This window comes from Halichoeres trimaculatus, unplaced genomic scaffold, assembly GCF_033239565.1.
Source record: "Halichoeres trimaculatus isolate MK-OKI-2021-1 unplaced genomic scaffold, fHalTri1.1 fHalTri1_scaffold_7, whole genome shotgun sequence".
NCBI classification, from domain to species: Eukaryota; Metazoa; Chordata; class Actinopteri; order Labriformes; family Labridae; genus Halichoeres; species Halichoeres trimaculatus.
The window spans coordinates 17,662,888-17,684,487 of record NW_027437185.1 but is presented as its reverse complement, the minus strand read 5'-3'; the positions used below and the strand labels follow the sequence as shown (position 1 = coordinate 17,684,487).

Here is a 21,600-nt window from a genome sequence, read left to right as displayed (position 1 = left end):
GCGTTGCAGACGTTTCGCCTAATTAAATTTGCGAGTTCCTGTTTGGTGTGGCCGCGGCATAAGACTCAGCTCTTATGATTTTTTCAGCACTCCTACTGAATGTTGTTGAAGTTTGAAGTATACTGTTGCAGCAATTTATCGTGGTTTGTTGGCTTGTTGATTATTGTACCTCACTTTGGACAAAAGCGTTTGCTAAATGAAACTGTAGAACTGTATCTGACAACCACTGGCCACCACAGTTTCATACTCATATATAAATAATGATCTTCTAAATGATGATCTCATCTAAATGATGATATTGACAAAGCATCAGTCAAGACGAGGCCTTTGGACCATAGTCATAAAGCTTCTCAGCAACAAGGTTTGTTGCAAAAGTATACAAGAACTCTCAAAGTCATGATGTTTTCCTAGAATTTCATTTAAAGTTAACACAAGAACTGGGTAAAGATAAAAAGTTCCCAATAGAGCTCCTGAGGTAAAAAAAAAAAAGAAAAAAAAAACTATTGGGAGTTGTGAGGAGGACTTCTAAGGGGCATCCTTAAAGAGATACGAGAGTAAGAAAATGTTCACCAACTGCAGACTGGCAGTGAGTTAATTAAGTGCTACAGATTTAAACACGCAGGGATTGTGTATGTGAAAGATTTTATGAGATGCCTCAAGAACTCCATCGGGAGTTTGTTTATAAAGAATCAAAAGATAGTGTTGCAAACTAAAGAGCGAGCACAAGCAGTAATCCTAACACTGTGTGTTTCTAAAGACCTTATTTGTATGCATATATTTTTAATCTGATCACTTCTGGATGTGAATGCTATAAAAAATTCAACCACTCCTCCTCACTGAGATTAAAGCGCCCCTACCTTTGAATTTCTGAGATCACCCCTTAGACTTAGAGATTTTGCTAGAACTATAAGCAGATGGAGGAGTTTTTGGAGAGTATTCTCATGATGTTTGTGAAAACAGGCACTGGTGTCAGTTTCCTGGAGACAGGCATGATTAGCATCTAGCTGGTGAACATAGCGGACAGTTAGGTCTCTAAAGAACCAGAAGTTTTCCTTAAGAGCGAGTGCAGACTAAAGCAGAGCTTAAAGACATTTAGAATTGAATTCATCATCGACAAGGAGCCCATGAAGCAACTACAAATGAGTGGTCATTTTCTCAGTGTCAGCTGAGTGTGCAAGAAACATCAATGTACTTACAAGTTTGATGTCCTATAGAAAACATTACTAATAATGCCAAATGGAGGGATTATGATTGCATTGGTTTGGTTGGGATCGGTTGACAATAATTCCAAAATGCCCTTTCATGGGAATCTATGGAAAATATCACATCACTGCTTTGGAGTTTAGCTCTACACTGGTTTCTTCTTCAGATCTAGCAAATAGCCCATTTTCCATCCATTCGTCCTTCATGGCCCAGGAGAAAGCTAATTCCTTTGGGGCCTTGCCTGTGTGTGGATATCATATATTCGCCTGATATCTAATTAAATACTATGGCCCTGGTGTCACGGCTGCTGGGATGTCAATCATGGTACTCTGCAGCATCAGGCATGGCCAGGCTATTAGTGTCTGAGTTATAAGGCTTCATGTGCAACACAGTGTTCTTGCTTCAATCAGCCCAGGCTGGTACATCTTCTGGGCCCCTGCTGCCATGTTTGCATCCCCGCTGATTTGTTCCCAACAGTTTGCTCTTACACCCATACAGCGTCTGAATGTAAGAACAGATGAAGTAGACTCATGGCTGCCTTCAGGATGAAGTGCAAGACAAGAAATATGGTTTTAAGCTTTTGGGACACAGTTTATCTGTTTGATTAATGGTCATCATTGTGTGTGTATATACTGAGGTGTGTGTGTGTGTGTCACCATCTGATACTTACTCCTTAGTTGCTCTGAGCTTCATCCTCAGTCTCTACCAGCTCATACTGTAATAAAAGACAGTATTTCATGTGATTCTCTGTCACATCAATGCCATAGCTGGTTGTCTGCACCCAGTGTCAGTCTCCTTCTTTACCTTTTCATTCTGATTTAACACATAAAGCCACACTTTTAAAGCTCCATTTGAACACACAGCTCAGTGAACATACAACTATCAAACCAGAGAACAAAGCAAATACTCATGACAGATACAGTGACTGTCGTCCTTTTGTACAGACAAAGCTGCCTGCTGTTTAGTGCTGAGAACTAAATATACAAAATGTTAATCCACCCACAGAGCCACATTCAGGGTAACCTGACATGTAGCAAGTGGTCTGTGGCATTTTCTTCCTGACTCTGACAGACGGAGGGCAGGCTGAAGTGCACAATTAACGCAGTGCTTTCGGAGGAAATGTACGTTTGGAATGAAAATGAATTACATTAAAATGTCAGAGAGAGACAGAGAGAGAGAGGAGGAGGGAGGAGGAGAGAGGAAAGAGGGAAAGAGGGATCAGGTTGTTAGGTTGTTTAGCACTACCCACTCACTTGACTGCCAGAGAAGACCATCAATTCTCTCCATCCAATTAAGCAGGACTTTAAATCCATCAGCACACTTGAATCTGCCAGGGTGTCTCTAAAAACTGAACGTGCCTCACATACATTCATGCATTAATTGTTCCATCAATGCACCGCATTAAATCTGATCTGTCGTGAAAAATCAAAGGAAAACAAGCGCACAGTTACCGTATATGAAGATACTCCCATGTTCTGTTTGGTGAGATCTAAACTGATGTGCCCTGCAAACAGAACTCACTCCTGTAATGTGCATATTGTGCAAAGCTCTCCCTGACATTTACAGGAGATCCACTTTCACAAAGTTTTTTTAAAGGCGTATGAAACAGCTAGAGTCAGAATATTTGCATAATGAATTAGCATTTCAGATTCCATTTGAAAAGTAAACATTTCATTTAGACAAGGCACCCTGGGGCTATTGATCATGAAATATTACAAAGGCAATTTGTGCATCTCACGAAGTGTCTGTGTCCTGATTTCCAGGTTCTTTCTCAACACCCTGCAGAACAACGTTGTGAGACAGTAAAAAGAGCTTTTAAGTTCTGTTATAAGCATCACCAGCTGTGAATTCATGCAGTATTAATCCACAGTGCTTAGACATCATGAAAGTTCCTCTCCACACTATGAAGTTTAAGGTAAGAGTTCACACTGGTTCAGAAATGCACATCAGATCACGTATGCACTCTTCTCTGCATGGGTGCTGTCACGGGAATAAGGTGTAAATGAGACCCCTGCAATCTAATATAAGGCAGTTTGCCTGCTGGAGAGCATGAGCACCTTTGGGAGAGATAAACCAGGACAAGCTCCTTTTGTCTGCCAGCCATGTGTGGTTAAATATTGATGCCCTCAGAGCTCCTCAGACCTTTGTTTTGCCTCTCATGTTGTTAGAGTCAGGTTACATTGTCCCAGCTGCAGTTTTGTAAACAGGCTATCCCTTGTGTGTCGGCTAACCTGTGTTCGGGTGTCAGTCAGTCTAATCAGATCCTGCAGCCGTTTTGTCCTCCATCATGCTGATGGCGCCTGTTGTTTGATTGCTGTGAGTTTAATGCAACTGCCAATCACAAAATCTGTAGGTGTGCACCGGTGAAATTCAAGCTGTCTGGCTTTTCAGTCGAATTTTCTCAGCCTTTAACCTGTGTTTGGAAAGATATCTTACACATCAATCTTGGAGACACGGTTCCCTGAAACCAGGGTCAGAATCTGATCGATCCAAACTTATATTCTAAAGAACCAACTGCCTTACAAAAATAAAAAAAGGCTGTCCATTTGGAAAAGCATCCAAATGAGCCAAATAAAAACTCCAGACCACATTTGGTCCAGAGCAGCAGAGAAGGAGGTTTACACAGTGGAGCTACTGATAAACCCTTATTTTTCTGTTTGATGTATCCTGTCTACAGGGTTTTTCCCCTAAGAGTGTCCATTTCCTTAACTTTCAACTGATGAAACATCATTTCTGCTCCATCTCTGAAGCTAAGGCGAGCTGCAACCAAACGGACTGAGTAACTGCGCTGAGAACTTCTTCAACTTTCCACTCAAGAGCACTCCAGAAATAGTGGTGAGTGGTAAATGATTTCCTGTGGGCTCTATGGAAAAAAAAAAAAAACACTCAGCCTCCCCTTCAGTCTGGCCTTTTGTTCTCTGAATCTGGAGGGGAATGACTAAAGCTTGCTTACTTTGACTGATGATGTCATTAACAGAGAGAAAAAAGACTCTACTGTCATAAAAAATAAAAATGGAATAACAAGCCAGCATCTTGAAAAACAGCACAACCATAAGTCAGGGGCTATATTTTCTTGAAACAGATCTCCTCCATCACCACATTCATTTTCACAGAGACTAACTTTAACATTTCAATTGCAGCAACCGTACGAAGTCTACTGAGGATGACAGGGTGGGTAATCTTTTCTCTCCAACAAAACATCTGACACTCAAATTATTTCTGTGTTGAGATAATGGCAAAGTTGGTCATGCATACAGCAGGCAGTAATGTGTCAATGGAAATGGGGTTCTTCTATCTCTCTCACTGTGTGTGTGTGTGTGTGTGTGTGTGTGTGTGTGTGTGTGTGTGTGTGTGTGTGTGTGTGTGTGTGTGTGTATTCTGGGGGTGAGGGTAGCTGTTCAGAGGTCCTTCTGTGTGAAAATTGGAAAGGTGTGGTGGCAGAGATCACCGTAAAACATGACAGATGTGAAAGTAACAAGGTCTCTGAGTGAGAGAGACATGATTAAACTGAATTAATGAAGAACAGAGAGACGTTCAGTCATGTGTAAAGATGTGCACAAATAGGCAACATGTCTTTATAACATGTAAATGTGTAGAGTCGAGATCTGGAAATGTTCCCCTGAACTGCTGAATGTCAAGTCTCATAGGGCTCAGCTTCATTGTAAATGAAAAAAAAAAAAAAACTTCCACGATGGCTCAGCATGCTTCACTTTGAATCCTGCTACGTTTTACACTGATTGATTTGTCTGACCTGTTTGCTTGTGTTAATGTTGATGTTGTTGAGCATGTAGGTGTTTTTATGCTGGTTGTGTTCATCGCTGTAAAAAAATGGACGTCATCTTGCCTGGCACAAAGTGAGGTCGCCAGAGAAATGCTCCCCCTGGTGGCTGGCTGTAGTATAGGTCAAAAAAATCCAGCTTTCCAGTCATTCAAGATGGGCTGTGGTCAAACTTTAAAAAAATTAATACACCTCGTAAAAATGTTTCTCATGTCCGATTGTTGTGGTAATTCGAAAATATCATTTGGCTGCCTTGAATTCAGGTCTTCTTTTTCCTGTAAAGTTTTGTTTTCATTAGTTATACAAGATTAAAAATGAGGTTTTACATCACATTTAACAATGATTGACAGGTGCCACTCTCGTTTATTTTTTTCTGGGATTGTAAAATATTTCAGGAGGTTGAGTCAAAAAGTGATTAGACTCTCAAAAGAAAAAAAAAAAAACACATATCATTTTTGTTACCCGGCTCCACTCAGATTCTCCCATAATCCCTCACGGTCTACTGCACAGACTCTGGCTGCAATTGCTGCCAATGGCACCTGTGACGGGGGAATTTTGGCTTCAAAACCGTACAATGATAAATGGTGGAGCCACACCATCCACACTATATTCAGTCAATGGTTGTGTTTTTTATGTTGGTGTTGTGTTGGTAGGATGTTTGGTGAATATATATATATATATATATATATATATATATATATATATATATATATATATATATATATTTATTTATTTATTTATATATTAAAACTTTTATTAAAACTTTTAATCGTAATTAATCGCATGATTTCCCTGATTAATCATAATTAATCGCATTGTGAAAGTGCCATAACAGCTGTCATGCAAACACTGAATCAGTACTTGTTATACAGTAATAGTTAAATCACATATTTAGTGCAAATCAAATTTACAAAATATAAATACAAAATCAAAGCTTATTGCCATTGTCAGGGCACTAAAGTGATACTCCGGGATGGAACAAGTTGGGTCCTATCACAAGGTTTAGGGCAGAAATTACCCCTACAGCAGTGATTTTGTGCAGCAGAAGCCCAGGGCGCTCGCACTAAACACCGCCTACCTGCTCGTTAGATGGTTTCCTCTGCACTCAGACGGGGCCATATTTTACTTGACCAAAAACACAAATAAACGGACTCCCACCGAAAAACTCTGATATTGGTCTGCATTCATGCTTTATTTAGAGAATTTTCAGCGCGTTGCTTTCACACAAAAACACCACTAAATAAGGCTCTAGTTCTCATCGTGTGTCTTTGTCCTGGCAGACTACCTGCATCTGTTTATATCTGGCACGCCGTGCGCGCAGACTGATACACTAATCGGCGAGCGCCTTTAAAGGGCAACTCCGTTTTTTTGACACCTGGACCTTATTTATAGGTGTGTGCATGCTCATATACTCACTCGGACAAACATCCCGCAGCTCGGAGTCCTTCAGAAGTTATTTAGATCCAGCTGATTTTAGCCGCACTTAGCGGGGGCCACGGCAAGGGAGCTTACCCCTAGATTTAAAGACAACTGTTTTGATAACGGGAAGGGATGGTATATAGTGAATCAGGACTTATGCAAATCAGAATCCAAGCAACTACAATCCTGGGGTTGGCAGCGCTTTCACTGTAAAATATCAGCCTTCATGTGGACAAATCACGACCTCCAAGGTCCAACAAAACAAAGTGCACATCCATGATTTAAATATGAATCTGATTGATTCTTGTCATGATTTAAGATAAATCAAAGGAAAAGGACCAAAAATACAGAATTATGAAAAAGGATTTAATAAACTTAAACTGTGATAAACTAAAATGTAATTGCACAAACTCCAAAGTTCAGCCAAAATTCAAATTAAACTCACACAGACAAAATTGTAACCATGGTTAAAACATGAGGAACAACAAAAAACTTATGGTAAAAAGACACAGGAGGATTTGTAAAGTCAAGTAGTGAAGTTGTGTGATAAAGTATTCACAGGGTTTCACTTTTTCCACGTTTTGTTGTTACAGCCTGATTCCAAAATGGAATAAATTATTTTTTTTCCTTAAAATTCGCACACATCAGCCCTTAATGAAAACATTTTTCTTTGCAAGTTTATTAAAATAAAAAACAAGAAAACACAGGAGAGGCAGCAGCAACATCAATGCAAAACGTCAAATTGTTGTTCCTCTTGTTTTTCTGAGTGAAAGCTTTGCTTTATTATCACAAAACACCGTGGAGGAAAAAAAAGAACACAAAATAACAAGCAAGATAACACTTGTTATAGCTCCTTTGGTCAAGGATGTGATTAGCGCTAATCAAACTCGAACGTTTAAAGTGAGGAAACCTTGTGGTTCTGGATAAAAACAGTCTTTGTCACAGTTTACAGTCTCCTCCAAACGTGATGACCCAAAAATACCAGCATTATTACTGTCCTCATAACCAACGATTGGTCATTATAAGTGAAAACATTGAGTCTTCACCTCTAACTTTGGTGCTCTCCTTCACTGCACTGAAAAAAACCCTCAATGACACCACATCCTGTGGTTTTGAAGTGTAAATAGAAAAGATGTTATTTATATGGTGAGCACACAGCCATCCTTTTGCTGATGAGAGGTTAGATTTCAGACTGCCAATTACCTCAGACTGCTGTGAGGTCAAGCGTAGCAGGCAGGACATGCCAGCTCAGCCTGGTTTGTGCAGACGACCCTTATAAACGTCAGTGGACTTAGCTGAACCTCAAATCCAAGGTGATATACTCTGACCCACTGGGCTGCAACCTCACTCACAGGGGCACAACTCCTCTGTGTCAACCCTTAATCTTCATTAAAGCTTCTGTTAATCAATTCATTGATTCTTACCATTAATTTTACTGAGTCGCTTGGAGTTTGATGACTTCTACGACTACTCTATGCCACATATTGTTTTTTCGACGAGGGATTCTCTACTTTATGGTTCACCTCCCATGTGGTTAAAATTCACTGAATATTCCAAATAATTACAGGAACAAAAGGTTGCTGGGTTGCTTTAAGACATTTCTCCGAGCAGAGGGATGATCCTCTGAACATGGAATTTTCTACACATGGCAAAGCATAAAGAAATTTTCTTTGTAGGTTATCATTGTTTGATTTATGGGACCATGAGGGGAGGTTTTCTGGTATTCATGGTACATTGCACATAAATCTTATCCTTGTAAGGCTGTGTCTGCAAGAATAACCTTCTTCAATATATGCACATTCACTGCACTTTGCAAAGGGTCCAACAGTTGATCTGATAGAAGGAAACAGGTGTTGAGATATGTCAGTGAGCTTTTTGAATTAAAAAATGATCTACAAACTTAAATAACTTAGCACCTATGGAATATGACTCATAGCTATGGGGGAAGAGATGAAGTCAAAATTAAAAGTGAAAGTAAAGGTACATTATCTGATGTTTGCGCTCACAGTCAGAAGAATTGTGACTTGGCTCTTTCTCAGTGAGACACCATGTGGTTTGTTGCTCTGATTGGCTTGTAATACGAGTTTTTACTTTGCAAGGCTCTCCCCTGCCAAATTATTATCTATGCAGTGTCACTCTGGTGGATGTAAAAATGTACTTTATACCATGTGGAACAGTCTATCTGATCCAGTTAGAAAAAGTCTGGAGTCAAAGATAAATAACAAGAAAATATAGCAGAGAAGAATTTGTGTTGAATCAATTGTAGCTACTGGCTAAAATCTTTATTTGATCATTGTCTAAAAGTTTGATGTTCATCTCTGTTTGTCTGTGTCGCACAGAGCCTCTACACCATGCTGACAAACTTCAGTTTCATCCATGTTCAGACAAAGCGCTGAGGCTGGAGTTGACAGCTCTATTTCCAGCTTACTGTGAGGTCCAGACTGAAGTCCAGTTTTATTGCCTGTTACACTGTTTCCTCCTGCAGTGCACCAGCAAGCAGGAGCAGCTCTTACAGCAACAGTAACACTTTCTTTCTCCTGTGACATGGCTCCAGATCACACATCCACACAGTGGAGAAAAGAAACTGATATGCTCTAACTGAGCTGAAGATAACCTTGAAAATCTATCACAATCATTTCCCCCCAAATGTACTGACACTGTGTGTAGGAGTTGACATGCTGCTTTTTTTCTAAATCACTCATTTTTTGGGAAGAAAGGTAAATGCCCACTGGCATAAAATGAAAAGGACTGAGAACTTACTACTTTTCATGATATGTTTTAAGAAGTTGATTTACTGCCAACAGCTACTGTTAACATTTTATCCTTTAAAGTATATCAAAATCAGTCATCTGAAAGTCTCTGTGAGTAGCTTCTGACAGGTTATAAAGCAGACTGAAAACAAACAGCTTCATATGACCTTCCGTAGCTGCTGAGCCCATTACTGACAAAATTGTCTTTTTCATAATCCGTAATGCAAGTAATCAATGTGAGGGAGTAAGTGTCAGAGGAGCATTTTCAAGCATGCTACTCTGTGTTAAGGCAATAGGATGAGACTTTTAGTCAGAAAACCCTACCTACACATCCAACCATCATCTTGAACTGCTTATCCAGGGGTCATGGGGGACTATCCCAGCTATTGGGCAGAGCAGAAGCTGGACAAGTTTCCAGTCTATCACATACCCCCTTTTCACCAGTGCTTGTTTGGTACAGGTGGTAGTGCTTAGCTGGGACTAATCACATTCTTCTTCAGTACTGGTTTGGTTTCCTATCAGCATGCGGCCAACTTACAACCCCATCATTGCGTCACTGTAAAAAGTCAGTACGCCACTGCATATGTGGCTATTCTGGGGGGACTGGCTGCGGACAATAGGGCGGCATTGTTTACGAAAATCGGCGTAGATTGGTTTTACATTACTTTTCCCTGACTGCTTCTCAGAAAGTGTGTGTGTGTGTGTGTGTGTGTGTGTGTGTGTGTGTGTGTGTGTGTGTGTGTGTACTAATGATGCATCAATTTTGCCTCCATTTCAAGTTTTAACAAGGAATCGCCAAAAAAACAACAGACTCACGCAGCAGCTTTCTTTTTTAAGAATGACTGTTTTCCACCACTGATCGTTGGTCACGGTAGCCCGGCCCCCAGCCCTTCTTGATGTTGTTATTTTGCTCTGATCCAGCAAAGAGTTGGTACTTGCCAAGCACCAGTTTTGAGCATCTGGAGCCAGTTCTTTGTCTGTGGAAACAAAAAGAACCAGTGGGAAGTCAGGCACTGGCTTGGAACTAGCACTGGCACCAGTTTGGTCAAAAAAAGAGGTGACAGGGCAAACTTGTAGAGACAGGCTACGATTTACACTCAAACTCACACCTGCAGTATTTTAAAGTTTAATCTGGACAGTGGGATAAGCTGGAGTACCTCTTGTGCACATGGAAAACATGTAAAGTCCACACAGAAAGGTTCCTTTTTAGCCTATTTGCTCTGAGACAACAGCACTAACAACTTCTCTGGTGTGCAGCCTCCACTCACAAGTGCACTGAAAAAAATCAGGAAAGATGGGGTGGGTACCTCTTCTGTCCAAAGTGACACAAAGAGAAAGCTATAACTCACACAAACAAGTGACAAGAGAAGCAGGCTGGACCAAATCCAGATGTTGGTTGCATGCAGTGTGGAGTCATATCGTGGGAGCTCCGGAGCACTTTTTACCAAGCAGTGCAGCTTGTGGAGCATTTTACCTTTTGCTTGTGCTCAGGAATTAAAAGGTTTCTTGTTTTGTAATTTGCGTTAGTTCAGTGGCCACATAGGTAATGTTACCATGTTCTCAGTTTGTTGGTTGTCTCCAAGCAGAGGAGACCAATCTGATTTTATTAATTGGTAAACCTCTAGATGCACAGGAGACAAAGTAACAGGGTAGTGTTATCTAGTGGAGCCCTTGTAATCAAGTCTAGAGTCACATGGGTTTTTACTTGGAGTTGTGCGGTAATCAGAGTCTATCTTGAAAGGTGTAACCAAATACGAAAAGGTGAAATGCTGAAATGAGTGCAGTGCCAGGCCAGCAGACCCTGATTATCAGGCCCATTCATCTTTTCTCTACTAGTGGTCATCCTGGACTCTATGATCGATGATGTGACAGAGTCACAACAGGAACTACATCCTACCATTAATCACTAGGCTGGTATTTACACACCAGGAGAGCCGTTAACAAAGACAGAGGAGGGGGAGGACGGGTTAGGTAACACAAGCATTTCAGAGTGTTATTCAGCTGCTAACTGTGGTTTTCATGTGTATGGTGATGAATGTTAATTTGTAATTATTGAATACTGCAGTGGATATGGAGAGGCACACCTGTTCTTTTCTGCCTATAACATACGACCATACACACCCAAACACATGCACTCACCATCTGGCTCTGACACTTGTGAAATCCACCTAACAGAGCACTGGGCCACTGGGAAATACAGATCGAAAGGAGGGAAAAGCAATGCCGTCCACTCTGAACAGAGTACCCGTATGGACCATTCGTACCTCCATGCACTCGAAAACCTCAAGGAAATTGCATTAAAACCAAAATATCAAAATCAATTGCTATACTACATATTTCTAAAGACATTCTTAATCTAAATTCATTACATATATTATACAGTTCCTTCCATACATTATTTACTGTGTCGAACTTTGGGGAAGAACTTACAAAACAATCATGAATTCTATTTTTTTTTTTTTTTTTAAAGGAAGCAATCAGGCTCATAAACCAAGCTGATTATCAAGAGCCAACACACAAGTTATTTATAAATCTACAGAATCTAAAATTTGGTGAGCTGGTGGATTTAAGCATAGCCTCACTGATGTTCAAAGCCTACAATAACATGTTACCAGATTGTATCCAAAGGTATTTTAAGATGAGAGCGTGTGAGTATGAACTGAGTTGAATGTTTGCAAAAACAAAGATGATTGCAAAGTACAGAGATGGGGTGTGAAATCATATTGTGTCTGAGATTTTGGATAGACAAAGGGTCAATGTATGATGAATGAGTACTTAGTTAGGTAAACCTCAATGTTTTATTTAAGTCTAAAAAAAGGGGAAGATAATCATTTTCTTTCTTTACTCAATATTTGTTTATTTTCACTTCATTGTACATAGTCACAGTCTTTATGCTTAAAGTGACCAGAATAAACTAAACTAAAGATGTCACTTCACTGTCAAGCACCTTCTCGATGGTACGTCAATTACTGAACATCTGTCAGGGTTTGTTGTTATTATTTTGTAGACTGTAGCTAAAATATAAGCTACACAGATTGGCTTTACATTGTCAGAGCTGCTTTATAACTTTGTTTTTGTTGGTGTATGACAGCAGTCTTTAAGGCTTTCTTTGGAGATCTAGATATTTCCGAAAGACCCTGTGGCCAAACTTTTCTTCTTTTAAATGTCAATGAAAAATGTCATAGTGTAGCAGCAGCCTGCACACAAAAAGTCTGCAGATGCATTTGCTGTATTTGTCTTTGTACATACCTTGAGCATGAACAGTATGTACTGTACACACAATATCTCTAAGAGTGTATGTGTGCTCTGTCCTTGAGGGATAAAAGCTTGTAGAGTGGGATGTTATGGCTCTCACCTTGGTCGGTAGAAACATTTCTCTGTCTGACTAAGAATAATTTCTTTACATTCAGACCGCTCACAGCACCACGTTCTTAACTGCCAAACAGGGTCAGAGGTGCTCTGTGGACTTTTTCAGTCATAAGAAGGAACAGTCAACAATTGCACTGTGAGTGTTGAGCAGCAGTAAACCTTTGAAATCTGTTTTACTCAACATAAACAATAATGCTGATTATCAGAGTAGACGAGTTTGCAAAGTAATCATTGGTCTTTGAAATGAGCTACTCTCAAAATCATTTTTTGAACCAGGCTGTGAATATGTTTATCTTTTTCTGTTAAAATCCATCCATCCATTTTCTACCCTGCTTAACCTGTTCAGGGTTGTGGGTGACTGGAGCCTACCCCAGCTGACTTTGGGCGAGAAGTGGGGTACACCCTGACTGGTCACCAGTCAATCACAGGGCTGACACAAAAGCCCAGTTTCCATGAAGCGGTTCGGATCAGTTTGTCTCAGTACAGCACACATTTCCTGCCATTTCCACTGACTAATCCCAAGACAAATCCACCCAAAAAAATAGATGAACCGTTCCACTTTTTGAGACCCTTTCATTGGGGTGCCAGACTAAACCAATTGGATCCCAGAAGGTGGAGTTACAACACTGCAGACCATTGATTGATCAAAAGAATCTTCACTTGCCTGTAACAAAGAGCCACGTGATAGTCACAAGGACAAATTGCTGGATGTCTTCCATCTTTGCTCTTTGCTTACTGTGTCACGTTTTTCTTCTTTGTTGGATTTTTTTGCAGGGTTCACTGTGTCGCACTGCTATGGCATCACGCTAGTGACCTGATGAGCATGTTTTTGGACTGTGGGAGGAAGACGGAGAACCTGAAGAGGCAGTCTCAAGAGGTGACAAGACTCACTTGTTCCTCATGGCCAGACGTTGCAGCTTGGCAGTGGCAAGGAATCTTAGCATTGCTATTGAAGTTTTCAGTTCCAAAGGGTTACAGGGTTTGACCAACACCTTTACGGTGTACTGAAATAGTTCATGCCAAACAGGGCACTGAAAAAAAGAGATGATTGGAGCATTTTGTTTCCACAGAATTTGGGACTTAATATTCCTGTGCTTACTTTTGTAGAAACCAAATGAGAGGGGAATAAGGGGGAGTATATTTGAGCGATTGTAAGGTCCTTCGTTTTCAGACTGATATCCTGCTGCTTGAGTGGACTTTAACGTCAGTGTAATCAGTGTGATTGGCTTATCAATGATCACCCAGTGGGAGTAGCTGATGACAAATTATACTGTGAGTTTAATCACAGGACTTTTCATCTCTCTTTGCTTGGACAACTTGACACTAGACTCATGGGGCTTTTGTCTCTGGGCATTTTATTAAACAAATGAGATTATTAGACACTGATTACATTAAATGATTTTTTTTCAACTGCTTTGCAGTATAAGCATAACAAACGAGGGGAACTATCTTAACATGCAGGCAGCATTGGTGGAATAAAATCAAGAAGTGAAAATCTAGTGGGCACAGTCTGTACTCTCACCAAGCCATGAAGTCTTCTGTGTAAATCATACCGTGAGACACATCTGGTCTGCCTCTTGGACAGCAGGTTAGAGAAAAAGTCTGGTCGTGAAATAGATGGCTGGTTCCCAACCAGGGGGCTAATTAAAGGAGGTGACATTCAACTAACAATAGATGCAGCGTAGCAGCTGTGTTACACTGACTATTGTCTCTTAATTAAAGTTCAGAGGTGTTAAAGCTTTAGGCAATGGTCTCATAATAACCACGCCAACAGTGAAATCAGTAGAGAAAGGAAGAATATTCAACCCTTATTTATGTCATAATAGACTGCTGAAATGTGATAAGAGCTACTCGTCCATGTGGGGATATATCTTAAGGATACAGCAGTAGTTCCCAACTTTAGGGTTCCTAACACAATGAGGCTCGTAAGATCATTTCCAGGGTTAATCAGATGAATTTAAAAAGAAAGGGAAAATAAAGGAACATATTAATGACAGTAATAGTTTTTGCATTACATCACCAATAGGAGTGACATCATTATTTTTAATGCAGCTTCAGACTAGCAGTGTTTGCTGTGTGATGACTCTTACTTGCCCAGATATGGTATTCACATACAAAATATATCCTGTTATCCTGACCATTTTCAGTCTGCTTTATGAAAAAAGTCTTAGTTTACTTATGAGGGCGAGGGTAGCATTTCACACACGTTATAAAACAGACTAAAATTGAGACTGATGGCAGCTTTTTGATCAACAAAAGCAGTCTGAACAGCGATATTTTCTGTTAAGCTATTTCTAATGTGGCAGCTGTCACTTTGTAGGTGTTATTAAATCCTAAAACAGTCTTTGTTTACAATTTACATGAAAAATGAAACACGGTAAGTGATACTGGTTTGACTGTTAGAGGAGGCATGATTAGATTTTTGTCATGACGTGCTTTCTAAAAATACAAAATCAGCAGAAACACAAGATACAAAAAACTCCATAGGATTATCAAACACAAAGTAAAGAATTTAACCACAGCAAGAATGAAAGAGAGCAAAAATCAGTTTTGTTTTGACTCCTCAGATCAGATGAGTTTACTGACAGCAAACAAAAGACAGGCAAAGGTTGAGTCAGAGCTGAGGGCTAGGGTCTATAAGAGGTGGTTAAACAAAACAGAGCAGGAGCTCCTGGCAAAAAGCAGGAGCATGCAGACCAGAAGGCTGAATTGTTAAGACAGGAAAGCAAAATTTATTGGGCAGTGAATGAAACAGAGTGATTTTCTTTTAATTCTGCCAATCCCAGAATGCCCTGCCCATTGTCTGATGATTTACAGCCTCTGGGATTGACAGTGCACTTTTCAGGCATTAAGGTGCAGCCAGTAGTTAGCAATAAACAACTTCCAGCCAAGACTCCCTTTCTGTGCAGTGTGTTGTTTACAGTCCAATTAGCAACTTAAAAAGCAACTGTGTGTTATGATCTAAAGCAGAAGAAAAACATTTTCAAAACAAATGGTATTGTTTTCAAGTGTATTATATCCCCTTAAGTTCATTTCTACACTTCAGCTGTCCCTGTATGGTCACAGTTTCACTGTAAAGGGACAGATACTCAGATGCTTCACTCTGCCTATTTAAGAGAAAATTACCCTGAAAAACAGCTTTGATTAAGAAAAGGATGGCATAAACAGGACAAGAATGATTCATTTAAGGAGGAGGGCCTGGTCATCTGTGCCTGATAAGCCCCAGTTTTACTGTGAATAGAAGGAACTCAGAGACTTCCATCTGGATTACATGAGCGATATAAACCTTACTTACATGTACTCGAGAAAAGACCTTTGTCATTTCTGTCTTTAGAGTCTCAGTTTCACTCTGGAAATCTAGACATGCAGTAATATTGATTTACTCTGTTTATGGTGAGTCTTAGTTTCACTGTGAATAGAAAGTTACACAGACACTACTGTGTAATACTACTTCAGTATTATAAGTACTGAAAAGACCTACTTTCATTTAGGAAGTCTACAATATGCCAGAAAATGTCACTTTGATGCAGTTTGTAAAAAGTTAAACTGCAAGTGTTGCCTGATGCACCAAAACAAAGACATACTGCAAACAGATACGCTCATTTCCCATACAGAAATCCAGAGCCACACAAGCAGATCCTGCAAGTTTTTTGTAGAATTCTGCTGGATTAGGAATGTTACATAACAAGAGGAGAGTAAGAGACAAAGTCAGGTTAGGAACAGGTGAGATGTTCAGAATTTGGGGATACTGTAATATGCTTTGGACGGACTGTTGGGATTATCTGAAGTGCCTTATTGTGGCCTCACCATGTAGGTCAAGGATTTGTTTTGCATGTTATTGAGTGTCTGCATCTAATTTTGGATTTTGGATTTCTCCCATCTGAATAATGGATCTGAAATCTTGTAAGGTAAAACAAAGACACTTCTACCTACAACTACAATTTATTTTCAGTGAATGATGACAAAGAGATGATTGTGAACATGGTCTATCTTTGGTTTCTGTGATTTTACAGGGAAGCTGTCAGCCTTTGAGCCCTCTGAATTCTGACTCATACTTCTACTGTTGAGTTCGCCGAATGACTTTGTCTTAAAAGCCACTCTATCCCGCTCTGATCTTCTTTTTTTTTCCAAAGCCGTCACTGTCACATCAGACAGGACATGGTCTACATCAAAGACAAAGAGTCCCCTCAGAGACCCTGGGACCAGACACACTGCATGAACTCCACTGCTTTCTTCAAACTTCTGCCAAACTTGTCAGAGCTGTTTCGAGTAGTTCTGAGAAAGTTGTGAGTGTTCACATCAAATTTTCCAATTACCACTCAGAGACAACAATGTTATTGGCGTTGTCTGTTCTGCCTCTTGTCTCCATCTGTATCATTGTCTCTATATCACTCTCCTTTCCACTCTCTCTACTCCTCTCTCTCTGCCCACAAATCAATAATTTCTAATAGATTCACGACATGATTGAGTACAGGCGTCACTTTTCCACAGGCTGGAAGAGAAGTGTATTAATCACTGAAAATGTCTTTTTATTATTTTGCACCACAGAGTGCCGTAGTGAGCCTCCAGCACAAGCTAAGTGAGTGTGTGTGTGTATGTGTGTGTGTTTACGAGTCTTAACACAAAACTATATCATGAGCCCTATCAGTGAAACATTAAAGACATTGCAGTCAATGCACTTTTTTTTTTTAGCAGAAACTGAACGTCACCCTGGACAGAGCTTTGTAAAAGTGATCGATAAGAATGATTTTTCCTTCAGCCTTGTGTTTTAATACTTGTTCAGGCTTATACTGTGGACTGTAACTCTGGTCTTTTACACTAAATGGACAATAACTTGGATTTGTGTGGCTGTTTTTGCCTGTGCCACCTCTGTGTCACTGCAACACTTCGCAGCGGAAAGACGATATCTGCTCAGAGTTTAGTTTGGGTAAAGAGAACCCTTGTAATCTCACTTTTAGCAGAGCTCGGTCAAATCATATTTCAGTTGAATTCATGGTGTGTTTCTTTTTTCAGGGATGTATAATACATATCACTGTAATGGTTCAGTGAATATTAACACTAATGATGCTGGACTACTCTCATGCTGCTTTATTTTCCTTGCATCCTGTAATATACAGGCTTTTATTTTAACATCATCACATAACTCCACATGTGACACACACTCCAGCCCTCCTTTTTTCAGATGATGACTTACATTACAACTTTACAACCAAAACATAACTATTTAATTTTTTAATTCACTTTTCCTATCAATAATAACATAAAAGTCCTAAAGTAAAAACTTAAATTACTCATCTTGTCTTATAAACACATTGACCTTACCAAAATATTTCTAACATTCAATTCTGAAAAAGTTTCTCAATAACTGACCTGTGGTACTTTGTTCTCATCAATAATCAGTGCAACTGCATAGATAACCCAAACAGAAGTACAACAAAACTAGAAAAGCACTCAAAGAGCACAGACCCCCACCAAGCAAATTCTGTTTATCACGCAACTAGGGATGTCCCGATCCGATCACGCGATCGGGATCGGGGCATTTTTTAACGATCGGAGATCAGGGGAGACAGAATCGGAAAAAGCCTGGAGTCTTAGTCCTTGTTTTTAATTAAAATGTGCATAATAGAACATCATCATTCATTTTAGAATAGAACTTTATTTGTCATTATAACAAGTACAACGATATTGCAAACAAGAAATTGCAACCTTATGGTCACACACATACAAGGTTATCTTGTGGTGCACCACTGAGAAGCTTTATTTTTATTTTGTTGATCCAATGCTGCACTAAGTGGAGAAAAAAAGCTATATCCATGTTGGCTAGAATGACACCTTTGTTTGAATAAATTAAAAAAAACTCAAAGGACAACTTGTAGGAGTTTTTTTTCTTTTCTTTTTTCCTAATGCATTGCTGAAAGATCGGATCGGGAAATATCGGGATCGGAAGATACTCAAAATAAAAAAATCGGAATCGGATCGGGAGCAAAAAAAAGGTGATCGGGACATCCCTACACGCAACGCTTTAGTCCTACTTTACTGTTATACTCCTTTTCAGCAGACTGTCTGCAACAATTTGGTGTTAGTTGCAGGTTTATACAATAACTTGTTACCTGACAGTGTTAAAAATTAAGATGACCCAGTACATATTTCATATTCCAGATCTTAGTATCCAGAACATTTCCAGGATCTGGATTGTACTTTTATATCTGCCAGAAATTATGGTGACCTTGTCTTGTATTGTTTTGCAAAGCAATCCAACCAGTTATTAAGAGCACAGACCCCCACCAAGCATATCCCATTTTGAAAAATTCCTGAAAATGTCATCCAGATCCGTTTGTTACTTTTTAAGTTATGTTGTTCACAGACAAACAAACGGACAAACTCTCCCAAAAACATAACCTCGATAATGGAGGTAATAAAATCTCTACCTCAAAAAAATCATTTGAAGCTTTCCTTCCAGATGATGATTACATTTCAATTCACACAAACTCTCTCATGTTTACTTACAGAACAAAATCTGAATGGAGAGGGTGGACTACCCTGCTAATAAGACAAATGCCAGGGATTATTTTGCCATGTTATGGCACTGTCTAAATGATGGTCCATGAGGTAAGATGGCACTCTGTGTTCTCTGAGGTCTACTGTCCTATTGAGCAGTTTTGACTGGTGCTGTGCTTGCAGGTGGGATGTTGAGCCTGTCTTTGGCCACGCAAATTGGCACAATTGTCTCTGATTCCGGTTGGATCCGCTGCTTCACTGGTGACATATGATGCATCATCTTCTTGCCTTTTTTTTCAAGAATAACTGAACATCCTTTTCCGTTCACAACAATGTAAGGGTCTGGTTCAAGGACTTTGTCACCCTGCTTCACTGCACTATCTTTTGCTCATCTAACTGTCCACATCTACACATCCCTTCTCTTTTTTTTGCTGCATTGGCCCAGTAGCATCGTGGCCTTCAGTCTATGCATCAGTTTTCAGTCTTTGGCCATGTCCTGTGGTGGTTCTGTGCACTGGTTGTGTGCATGTGTATTCAGGTGCTGATAAGTAGCCAGGCACACCTGGCTGGTACACTGGCTCTTAAGACCTGTCTACTCTGACGCCACTTCTCTCCTTGGCTTCCAGTGCAGCAGCCACTTTTCTTTACTAACCCATTTTAATTTTTGTTATGCACAGACAATATACATCCCTGCCACTGACACTCTATTCCTCATTCAGTAATTGATGTAATAAAATATGTTTTGTAAACTTTGATCAGTGCATGCATCTTGGTAAAGTTACAGAGTTATTTGGAGATGTATTTCTACCTGTATGTTGTGATCTCTTTACACATTTAAAGTCCTATCAACAAAAATGTCAAGAGTTACACAGACATATGGATTTCTGACATTTCAATTCAAACCTCAGCCGAGTGAGCTTAGTTTGATGGGACAGTGTTGAGATGAGGGTTTTAACATGGAAAAGACATTAATACATTCACTGCATATTCTCCCATGACATTCTTCTAAACACAGGATTCTTCAAAACTAATAAAACAAAACTCAATACAAACTGACACAATAACTTATTTTTTTGTACCAGTGATTCAACCAGAAAAGTTTAACGTCAGGCAGGCCTCTGAAATGCCTCAGCAGAGAGTCACGTAACATTGTCAGGGGGGAAAGTGAACTCGACTTTTATTTTCAGAACCAGGGGAGCCTGAAATAGCTTTCCCTACTTTGCAACAATAAAATCACAATACAAAACCAGTGAGAGATGATAAATCCGTATATTGAATTATCTGTCAGCTTTATTTTATTGTTATTTTGTATAAATCCTACCCAATGTGGCTGGTGTGCCTCCTCTTCCAGGCCTTATTTCACAAGGCGCTTCACTCTCAAGACAGATACTCCTGCCCTTTAAGTAACCCAGAGCACACAGCAAGAACAAGAATTGTCATTTCGAAGGGAGATTTTGTTGACAGTGACACCAGGGATCTCATTTTCAAACCAGCCAGCCAGAGAAAGTGAAAAAGTCAGCCAGAGGCATTCCCCCTCAGGGATTAGGGATTCAGTGTCTCACTCAAGGACCCGACAGCAGCTCGAGCCTGGACCACTCTGATTAAACAGCAATGTCTGGCTGCTGCTGCTTCTGCTGCCACCTTCATGCTGTGGTTTCAAAAGGTACGATGGGATCCTGCAAAAACTGCAAAACTGTGCAAGCAACCAAACTCAAGACAACATCACCCAACCCATGTATTTTGCTTAGCACTGTGTAAAAATGAAGAAGCTGGAGTGTGAATTAAATCAGTCTGAGAGCTGTCTCTACAGAAATTGGCATCATGCTTGGCCCGACCACATGGCAGCTGCAAAGTCAGAGGAAACTAACTGGCTCCTGCCAGCAGTGCCCATTATCTGCTGGGCGTGCATGCAGGGCACAAGGTTAAACTAACAGGCCTGCTTGTCCCAGATCACCCCCCACCCCCCAACACATGCACACACACAGGCATGAAGGGCCAACATGATAGCCAAGCATTCTATTTCTGTGCATGTTCAGAAAGCTTAAGATCAATGAATTGTAGTGTATCAAGATTGTACTGATGACAGAATGCACTGGAGTCGCAGTAGAAAAGAATGCATGCTGTGGACGCTCCATATGTGCAGTATTTGTATCTATCAGTAAGAGAATAAGCAAAAGAAAAAGGAGCTGCATCCTGCATGTAAACAACTCGATTAGAGAGCTGTCCTTGGATGATCGAGGGAGCTGTGGCCTCCGTGGGATGTCTTTCTCCTGTTTTCTGCCAAACCACCTTCCTCTTTCCTTTCACTTCTTATCCAGGCAGCACAACATTGCACATAATGGAACACTTAACAGACAGTGAGGGCCTTTATTATTTCCCCTGTCACCGCTCATGCATTTACCTCTGCACAGAGCAAGTAAGACTCAGCAGTGTGATAAAGTGTTCCTTTAGTCTTCTTTTCAGATGTCCATTTGACATTTTTCTTTTTTTACATTTACCCTCTGTTCTTTTAATATTCAGTCCTCACCTCGTAATCCCATTACTGTCAGAAGCCCTGCTTTGTGTGCCATAGTGTCTCATGTT

At 40.1% G+C, this 21,600-nt stretch overlaps 1 protein-coding gene across 1 annotated transcript in view; it reads right to left on the bottom strand.

Moving 5' to 3' along the window:
• Window positions 1-21,600, bottom strand: part of LOC141793011 (uncharacterized) — a 224,007-nt gene that overhangs the window by 50,577 nt on the left and 151,830 nt on the right. The window lies entirely within an intron of this gene.